Below are 9,225 nucleotides of genomic sequence, written 5' to 3'. Positions count from 1 at the left end.
AACTCAGTATGCTATTATTATAGGCAATGTCATGTCTCACATATATAATCCATCAAGTACAATAGGCTACCAATGATATTGACATATTTAGTATGAGAAAACACAAGTAGATTATTTTTCATAAGATGGATATCTGCCACAAAAAGTGTTGACACAGTCTTACTAACGTAATACCCATACTTTTCAATGAAAATATTTCTACTAAGTGCTAAAACAATATGATGAGACCAACATAAGTTATAATTCATATATTCACCAATCATTCAATTCTGTAGTGCCCGCAATTCCCTTATACCATCCGACCTGTCTGGTTTAAGGTATGTTGTGGGCTTCAACCATATTCAAACGTCAACATCTTGACAACTGAATATAACAATTACAGAAATAAGTTTAACATCATAATGAACTATCATTTTCAATGACGGTCTATTATGTATTTCAAATAGGAATTTCTCTGTCTCATACACATTTTCAATGCTAGCACTCATGATATTAAATCATCTAAACAAAGAGAGATTAACATATATGTCTTGCTTTACTCTAAATAAAGTACACATCTTTATCAATAACGATACTTTGACATCCATACGACACTAATATGTTGTTGACTTGCTCATGCCATTTATTAGCACTTGAATCAACTCATACAAAGATTTAACTAAATTGTATACCTTAAGCTCATCACCTGGTACTACTTGGTATTGTAGTTCCTTACAACTACTCAACTAGAGCCTTTAGAATTTTGAAGAAGAAATTCTAGTTACATGAGCAAGGTTCCAAAATAGTATAAATCGTTTATCTAAGTGAAACCCCTTGGTTATTATTATTAGCCTTGTATTTTGCAATACAACTATCACGTTTTAGTTTTCTCTTGAAGATCCAATTCAACCTATAGATCCCCCAATAGGTAGATTAACTACCTCTCCTTAATGATTTGTGTAAATCAAGAGTCCCTAAACCCTAAACTTCTCATAGACAAACAACTTCCTTATATGTTAATGAATCTTCCTCAAGAAACATATAAACGCCATTACCGTGAATGGTGGATATACTCGCTGATAGTCTTCCAAATTTCTTGTTCAGAAATTATGGGATTCTTGTATGTAGTTCATTATGAACATTCAACCACTCTATGCCAGAACATTCAACCACTCTATGCTAATTTCTCAGAAAGCACAATCTCAAATAAAATTAGCATATAAGACATTCAATAATAGTGTGGTATCTACAAGGTTGTTATCACTCATGACAACTGAAAACAAACATCACTATTATGAGTTTCACCAATGAACATCTACTAGATAGTTATAGGTCTCAAAAATACTTCTTTTAGATTCATTCACAATAGCCTTAGCAAGACATCTCCCCACACAATAATAATACACACACATTTTGAAGCATTTTTTGGATAGGCCCAAGACCTTTCTATACTTTGTAGTGCAGTGTCTTTCAAGTTATCTTGTGAGGTAAACTATGGTAAAACAGTGTCATGCATATGGGTCACCACCCCCCACAGTTCAATGATTACTCAACCTAATCAAACTTACATGCAAAACACATTATACCGCTACAAACACTAAAAGAAACAACAACAATAATATACACTCTTATGACAAGAATATACTTTACTCAAGTCTATGATTATGGATCATATTAAACATAGTTATATTATGTTCATGCTATCTATATGAAAGAAAATCCACAAGTGATTCAAATGAATTTTAAAGAATAGAAGAATTAGATGAAAAAGGTTTTACCCAAGATAATATCATTATCATTCTTCTTTGCATCATTCAACATTCCAATTTACATAGTGAGACAATCCACGCACTTGTATATCACTTTGGCTATTTATTCATAGTCATAGGAGGATAATGCCTAATAGACACTTAGTTTCCAAATTAGAGAACGACTCCTACTGGGAATAATAATTTGAAATACTAATCATCAAGAGATTCCAACAATCCCCCACTATTTCAAAATACTTATAGTTCCCCACTATTTTGGAATAGGATATGACAAAAGAAATGGGTTTACAAAATGCCAGAGAGAATCTAGAGAGCAGCCTGTTCGAGTGCAAGTCAGCCTGCTAAACCATTGTATGCTGTGAGGAAGACGCCACCGTTACCTTTCTGCACCATTGGAAAGGGCGAAATCTTTCCTTAAGAACAACTTAATCCGCGCCTTGGTTGTTCACTGTTCATCTATTATTCCTTCTGTTCTACTCTAGTTGTTGTTTTCATACAACTATTCTAACAATCTTAAGGAAAGATTTCGCCCCTTCCACTGGTGTAGAAAGGCTACAATGGCGTCTTCTCCTCACAGGATTCAATGGTTACAGAAGGCTGGTTTTGGACTAATCAGACTTCTCTCTAGAACGGCGTAATAACTCTCTCTGGTGGCTGACAGTAAGAAGAGAAGGAGAAGCTAGGGTTTGGTTTGTGCGAGATCTGTTTCTATAAGTATATCTGATCTGGACGCACAGTCCTAGTTATATAGAGAGTCATAGTCGGTTTCCAAAAATAGAATAGGAAATCTATTGGAAACAGAAAACTGAAACTTGCTCCAAAAGCAAAACAAGTTTAGGCAATAGCCAAGCCACTACCCACTAACAAGGTTAGTGGTGGCTAGACAATGTGGCACTATCTTCTATTGTTGGAATCTCTTGATGATTAGTATTTCAAATTACTATTCCCAGTAGGAGTCATTTTCTGATTTGGAAAACGAGTGTCTATTCCAAATAGGAGTCTTTATTTGTTTTGGAAACTGATAAAAGGTAATTAAAAAGATAGTTTTACCTACGCATAAACTACGAAACTATACGCAAGTAAAACTAAAGCTTTTTTTATGCTTAATATTATCAAACTTCTCTACTCTCTATGCTATTGCAATATAGTTGAAATAGAAAGTTCGTTCTACTCCTAGTTCTTTAGAATTCATGTTAACTAAGATTATCAGTTATATCAAAGTCAATGAGAGTAACAATGGAAATTATACTACTATAGTAAATTTAACTAATCAAGATACGATAATTCAACTACGGAAATACTAAATTGACAATATGATAATGAATTAGGGGAATTTGATTTCACCTTAACTTGACTTAATTTACTAACGAAGAATTGTCGTAATCCGAATTGCAATGCTTTCGCATAACAATTGGGTCTTCCTAATCCCTAGTTGTTCATGGTAATCTTTACCAACTAACAACTAGCATGTGAAGCAATCAAACCCATTCTCATAGTGAACTAATTACTTTCTAGAATGTACTACACCATAAGGGTCATTTACTAACAACCCCCTTTTTCTATTTGTAACGGATATAATTGTTACCTACTTCCTAATAAGCGTTACCTATTGACTTATTCGTTACTATATCTTTATTTGTTTTTGAGATTATTTATTATTGATTTTACTAATATTATGTAACAATTATTTCCGTTAGGAAACCATGATGGAAAATAAAATAAATTAAGAAGAAAATAAATAAAAGGCAAAGGCAGGGTCAAGAATTAAAGTTCTGCCCGATCAAATTCTTCAAGCTCGACTTTCTCTCGGTTCTTCAAAGTTTGGGTTCCAGATCTATCATTTGAAGATGTAGACAACATCTTTTTCGAAAACCATAGGTACGCTCCTCTCCCTCTTCCTTAACTCTCTTCGTAACTTGAGAAATTTGTTACTTTTATTGTTTTGCAATTTCTGGATTGTATGGTTTGATTGAGGAATTTAATGGAATGTAGGATTGAAGGGCTTTTGTTATTAAATTTAGGGGTTTTCTCTTGCCGAAGATGTGTTATTATTATTATTTTTTTGTGATATGAGTTTTTGTTCAGAATTTTAGTTTACAAGTTGTTTGAAAAGATCAAAACTTTGTTACAACATGGCGTTGTCTAACTATATACTCCAGTTTCTATATAATCATGGTGATGTTTAACATATCACAATAATCATTGTGAGAATTATCCAAAAAGATATTATATAAAAATTAAATATTGTGATAATATTTTTTGGTTGGTTTTTGGCCTTTCCTACTTTGTAAATAAGATTGAAGTGAATGTATTAGTGGATTCATGTTGTTTGTAATCTGAAGAAGTCTTATTTTATTTTGAGAAGTGGGGATTACATTTGAAGTTCATTTTCACACTGATACATTTGAGGCTAGCTGGGTTTGCTTCCCTTGATGTAGGTGATAAGGAGCTTTGCCCTGGTTTGTTAAATGAGATGTATTGGTCTATTGGGTTTGGTTTCACAAGCAGTTCATGTTGGTGGTTGCCATTTTCAGCCCACAATTCCTTGAGTGGTATGTCTTTTCTTCACTGTTAAAGTCCTTACGCTTGCTTTCTCACAATTCAAAGTATATAACTAAATTATTAAAAACCAAAAGCCTGGTTCCTTCTTGAAACATGAGTTTTAATAGTTATTTCTACTCATATGTAGGCTCTACAGAGATAACAAAAGGGGGTTTTGGTGGTTCTCATTATTTTCAATTATCCAGATTGAGATATTAATATATTATAGACCTATCTAGCTGTAGTTAAAAATTTTGCATTAATTTTTTATTTTCTATATCTTTATGTTCAATTTCTTTTGGTGTCATTTCCATCTCTTCTACTTTTTGTTATTCACATTCTCGTTCTCTTTGAAATCTTATTAGTTTATATATCATGTTTCAAAATATTCATGGGATTGTTTTTGCCAATGAATTTTTGTTACTTAGACATAATAAGATAACAAATAACAAAAAATTGTCGACTCGAGTGATTTGTATGGCCTGAATCTTTTGCAATGTCATCCTAATGTCTATAGGGTTCTACTGGCATCCTTTATTTTGTGCTAAACAACCCTCAGGTGCAGTCGGGCAGGCATTGACCTTTCCATGTCAAACTCTAGGTGAGACATATTTAGTAGTCAGCTAGGGCGCTTTGATCATTCCTTCGATCGTGTCTGACATCCGGAGGAATTTGTCTTTGTTCATATAAAATGAACTCAGAAGTAATAGAATCTCTTTTAGGACTGCCATTAACTGGCTAGAAGGTAATAGAAGACGAAGACGCAACAATCTTTATCTGCTTCTTTACGTCTGCTCTAGTTCCTAGGTAAGAATACCACTAGCTTATTCTATTATGAATTGTCGTGCCTTTCAGTTCAATAAATTTAAAAATAAGGTTGAGTTTCTTTGCTCCATTCCGAGCTACTATATCTCGACCGAACCAAAGCAAAGGGGCTGTTAAGCGCCAAAGCTGTTTTTTGTTTTGTTTGTGTAAGTGGTTTTATCACTTCATTTTTACTTGGTACAGTTTATCAGATGACAACGAGAGAAAGGCAGTTGCAGATATGCACCATAAAAAAGCTGAGATGGCTAGGCAGTAAGCTAGCTAGATTCCCTTATTGCTTATTGCTTATTGGTTAGTGAAAACCACACCTACCAATGACCAAACTATCAGCTAAAACACTACACCAAAACTACTGGAATTTATTTATATGTTCATCAAGTTGTTACTATAATTGATTAGGTGTGATAATTAACATGCTCTTCTCCCTTGGACATTCTTTGTACTATATATTAATAAATAACTAGCCATGTTCAAAAAATACATATTTAGGTCTAGTCTACCCTTTAAATCTTGAACCCCGGCATACATGACGAAGGCAGGCTTTGGTGGAGACTACAAAAGGCTTGCATGATTGAAATAGCTTTGAGGATGTGGTACGGAAATGCAGGTATGAAGTTTGGTGTTTTTCTTTCTTCGTAAGTGATTTTTTAATTAATGGTTAAACAATTGATTGACATGACACTTCAAGCCCATGTGTGCACTCATGGGTGGATGCACTTTTAATAACTGTCTTCCACCAAGTATTGTGTTGGGATTTTTTAAGTATTTATTGAAGTGAAAGGAAGTATGAATGTCAAGTTTTAATTGAAGTAAAATTAAACAGATAAATGCAAATTACTTTGTGAAACACGTAATTAAAGTTCAATCTGAATGATTTGCTGATTGTTATGTTTCTGTTTCTGTACTGATTTTGGTATCTGCGATAATTACATTAAAGTTCAATCTGAATGATTTGCTGATTGTTATGTTTCTGTTTCTGTACTGATTTTGGTATCTGCGATAATTACAAGAAAGATTAATTTCACAGAAAGACAGGTAAGACATGTCAAGGTAAGATTACTTTTTAGGTTTTTAACTAATAGCTCCTAGTTGTTTCCTTGTGTCTGTTGGTTAATATATCGTTTCTTGATTTAAATTAGCATGCTCTTCGTTGAAGCTTGTTAGTACCATTCTGAAATTGGAACTTTGCATGACAATTTTGTGTGAGTATATTCTTTTGTTCTTCTCGCCACTCATCTAAATTGTTTTAGTTTAATTATACCATTGATCTTTCCTCAAAATAATTATCTACTACTGCATTTACTTGAATTGAAACTTTGAAAACACTGTCTATACTATTGTTAACATAGGCCCGCAATTGAAACATTCCAAGATAACAAAATTTGGGCACATGAATTCGAGTGGACGGAACAGAACAGTTGGAGAGTATGTTTACATTCCAATTTTTTTGCATTTTTTGTTTCTATGTTCATAATTGAAATTTCATTATCCTAATTTTTATTTATACTTTGTACTTAAAGGTACAAATAGATGACGTATGGAGAAGCAAGTACTGCCCGATCAGCAATAGGATATAGTCTTATGTATCATGGGATACAAAAGGTGAATTTGTGTTGGAACATGGTTTTTTCTCTTGTACTTTGTTTTGATATTGGGCTTACTCTTCCTGATCTGATCCTATGCATGTTTCAAGACTTAGTAAAGAACCATTAGAACTTAGTTGTTTTCGTTCTATGGGATTTGTGCTTGCGTTTTGCCTAATGTCATTGTGTTGTCATGGCTTGGACCTTTAGAGTACATGGCATGTTTAGTAGAAAATTAAATAACTCTCCAGTTTACAATTATTTTTATTCGTTACATGTCATGATTTACCATGTTATACATAATCAAGCCCTCTTTTGTATGTAGGATTGTGGTGCAAATGGCAACAACCAAATTGGATAATGAAGGGATATTTGGAGCAATTAGTAAAACCCCTGGTAAGTTTTTTTTTTCCATCTAGCTATTTAATTTCAACTTCGTTACATTTATGTTAAAAAGAATGTCATTTTCATTTGATGCATGCTAGGTTCATAAAATAGGAATCGGTTGTTCCTATCATATTCCTCATATGTTGAGTATGTTGTTGTATTAAGTGGCTAAGGATTATACTTACTATTGAATTGTGTCATCTGGATGTTAATGTTTTACTTAATTACTAAATATTTACTAAATATGTGTGAGCCAACAAACAGGTCAAGCTATCTCGTAGTCCAGAATGTTTACAAGTATTTGTTGCACTTTGGCTTTGTGCTCTAGCATTCCATTTTCCAAATTTGTTACTTTCATTCTAGGAAGACAATATTGTTGTCATAAGTTGATCTTCCCTTATGTTGTGCCATCTTCTTGTCTCCTCTGTGGTAGATATTTGATTCTTGCAAATATGCTAGTGGAATCACAAGAGAATCCGTATGATTTTGTGTGGAGTGATGAAAGACCAACATTTGTTACAAAATTGGAAAATCTGGATCAATTATACTTTAGATTTCCCTAAAGTGTAGTAAGATCCCCTTTTGTTCCTCATGGTGGAAACTTTATTGTGTAACTTTATATTTATATTAATATATTCACATTTGAATCACAAGAGAATCCATTTGACAGGCACTAGTTCCGTAGTTCCATTGTGTGGCTTAGTTTCTAGGTTCAAGGACACTGGTTCCCTTATGTTTCATTGCCCTTTTCTGTATTGTTGAGACCAATGTGACATTTTTAGTGTTTGTCTTCTCCTGTCATGTAACTTTAGATGGATACGATTATGTTAAGTTATTTTTAATTATGTTTGGTTTGTAAATTGGGATTTGGATTGTGGCTTTATTCCTTTAGTATTGAATTTAGATGTTTTTTTTTTCATGTTATTCACTTGTTACTTTGTTTTATTCCTTTAATTGCATATGTCTTAATCGATTACTTGTATGTTGCATGTACTCATGAAGAGGTTGCTCGTGCTTATGACATTGCACCAATTGAATACAGATGGATTAATGTTCTGACCAACATTGGCTTGAGTAGCACATAAATGAGTTAGACAAGGCCAGGGGCAGTTCATCAAGCGAACCCCTGAAACTGATTGAGGAACACTTGAGAGAGCAATAACAGATGAGCAGTGACGACCAATACAATAGGATCTTTTATGACAATATATTAGACATCCCAAGATTAAGTTAACTGAAGTCATTTCTATATAAGTTTGATTTGTAAATTGGATTTTGGATTGGTACGTCTATGTTTTTATAATAATGTTTAATTGATTAATGTTTTTGTTTCTTGTTATTATATGTTAGTTAAGTTTGTGGGATGTGATATCTCTATAAGATGGAGTATTCATATATGCTAGAGCTAGATGTGTAGGGTGGAAAAATTTTGACCGGGGAAAAAAATTAATTTTATTTTACTAACAAAAGTTTAGTAACAGATATTTCCGTTACAAAAATCGTTATTAATAGCAAGTGACACATATTACTAACGGATATATTCGTGACATACGAAAATTGTTTTCCCGCTAAAAAGTAACTGAAGCGGCGCCAAACTTTACTAACACATACATCCGTTAGAAATGAAAAGATTAAAGGGCTATCAACAGTTGACTATCCGTTACAAAGAATTATAGTAACGGATATAACCGTTACTAAAATTAATTTAAGTAACGGTTGTATCCGTTACTAAATTTGGCCTAAGTGACAGTGACACTCCAGAACTAACGGATATAACCATTAGTAAAAATATAAGTAACAGATATAGCTGTTGGTAAACGCCTTTTTTGGTGTAGTGATGGAATAGAATATTACGATCTATTCTACGCTAATCGAAATCAAGTTTCATCAAGGCTTCCTCAAACCACTCTAATAGAGGTTTTAGCCTTGAATCATTACACTATCATTTCTAACACAAGAACACAAAGAATAACCCATTAATGAATAAATGATTAAACTCATAAATCTAATTGAACAATAATAATAATGATTCCAAATGAATTAAAACAAGATTTAAACCTAATCTAGAACTAAGATGATGATTAACTAATTATCAAATTAAGACAACCTAATTATGAATTTAAGACAACTAAAACTAAATA

The 9,225-nt window shown here is 32.9% G+C and overlaps 1 long non-coding RNA gene across 1 annotated transcript; it reads left to right on the top strand.

Annotated features, from left to right (window-relative positions):
* The first annotated feature begins 6,373 nt into the window (after positions 1-6,373).
* Positions 6,374-8,350, top strand: LOC147509231 (uncharacterized). The gene is made up of 4 exons (XR_015216521.1): positions 6,374-6,539; positions 6,635-6,716; positions 7,023-7,093; positions 8,087-8,350. It is a non-coding gene; the product is annotated as an uncharacterized LOC147509231 (long non-coding RNA).
* Positions 8,351-9,225: the final 875 nt, after the last annotated feature.

This window comes from Coptis chinensis, chromosome 3 (genome assembly GCF_015680905.1).
Source record: "Coptis chinensis isolate HL-2020 chromosome 3, ASM1568090v1, whole genome shotgun sequence".
Classification (NCBI taxonomy): Eukaryota; Viridiplantae; Streptophyta; class Magnoliopsida; order Ranunculales; family Ranunculaceae; genus Coptis; species Coptis chinensis.
Note: the sequence above shows the minus strand (reverse complement) of the source record. Positions and strands in the feature narration are given on the sequence as shown.